The following is a 1,679-nucleotide window of genomic DNA, read 5'->3' as shown; positions in this document are numbered from 1 at the left end:
GTAGAGACGGGGTTTCACCATGTTGACCAGGATGGTCTCGATCTCTTGACCTCGTGATCCACCCGCCTCAGCCTCCCAAAGTGCTGGGATTACAGGCGTGAGCCACCACGCCCGGCCTATGGACTTTTATATTAGAGGTACAGTGGACTTTACGAATAATGGTTCATCTCACTAATGAATAATTTTTTAAAAATAGATACATTTTGCATAAATATAACTTTTATAGCATTGCTGGGACCTCAGGGGGAAAAAAAAAACACTCTAAGAAACTAGAAATAGACTAACAACAAAAGCGACCAAACAAAAAAACTTGAGTGGAAACCACAGCTCTGTTATTATTGCACACATGCATGTGCACACACACAAATGATTTTGCTCTGCCAATGGCAAGTGGAAGAATCTGCCCCTGAGATTTTTATATTATGCTTAGGAACCCAAGTTAACTGGTCTCAGGCATCTAGAGCCTATGATTCCCACTAAAAGCATATGTAAATCCCCTCTATAAGGAAGCTTTGATTAGGTAAATGAGAACATTCAGTAAATAATTACAGATCTCAAGGAAATAAATCACTGTGAGTAAATGTCAGTGGAAATAACATCAAATTAATATCCTTAAGCACTGCAAATATTACAGTGATTCAAAATAGAATGTAGAACAATTGTGGAAACAATCTAATAAATTGAAGAATCACAGAAATGTAACAAAAGGTAACAAAAGATTACTCAAAATGACCAGGGAGATTTGTAAAAGTCATTAAAACAATATTGTTATAAATGAAAAATGTAATGGTTGAAATAAAAAACTCAGTGGATGGATTTAAGAGAAAATTAGACATAGATAAAATAAAAAAAATGAGAAGATGGAAAAATACTAGGAATCCAGCATAGAGTCCAGAAAGTAGAGAATATAAAAGAAAAGTTAGGAGATAAAGACAACAGACTGAGAAAGGGGTAAACCCAAAGCTGCAAGGTAAACGATGTACTTACTGAGATAAAGATTGAAATCAGGAATAAAATAAGAATGCGTCCTCCATTTAATAATGAATTGGCTGCCTTAGCCAATGTTGTAAGTCAAGTAAAAAGAACTATGAGAATCAGAAAAGAAACAAAAGTGTTATTATTCACACTTGATTTCATATAGAATACACCTAAAAACCTATCGATGATTACCATATTAGAGATAATGAGCAAATTTAGCAAGGTACTTGGATGTAAGATCAACAAATAAAAATCAGTTTTATTTCTATACACCAGCCACAAACAGAAGATTTGTTTTTTAAGTATTATTTTTAATAGCAAGAAGAGATACAAGGAACCCAAGAATACATGGAACTAAAGATCTGCATAGGCCTATGTGAAAAAAACTGTAAGACTTCCTCAAAGATCTCTAATGAAAATCTAAGGCTGGGCACAGTAGCTCACACCTGTAATCCCAGCATTTTGGGAGGCCGAGGCGGGTGGATCACAAGGTCAGGAGATTGAGATCATCCTGGCCAACATGGTGAAATCCTGTCTTTACTAAAAATACAAAAATTGGCTGGATGTGGTGGTGCGTGCCTGTAATCCTAGCTACTTGGGAGGCTGAGGCAGAATTGCTTGAACCAGGGAATCAGAGGTTGTAGTGAGCTGAGATTGTGCCACTGCACTCCAACCTGGTGACAGAGTGAAACTCTGTCTCA

The sequence above is a fragment of the Cebus imitator genome, unplaced genomic scaffold (genome assembly GCF_001604975.1).
Source record: "Cebus imitator isolate Cc_AM_T3 unplaced genomic scaffold, Cebus_imitator-1.0 Scaffold142, whole genome shotgun sequence".
NCBI lineage: Eukaryota > Metazoa > Chordata > Mammalia > Primates > Cebidae > Cebus > Cebus imitator.
The sequence above is the reverse complement of the archived record's forward strand: the minus strand, read 5'-3'. Positions refer to the sequence as shown.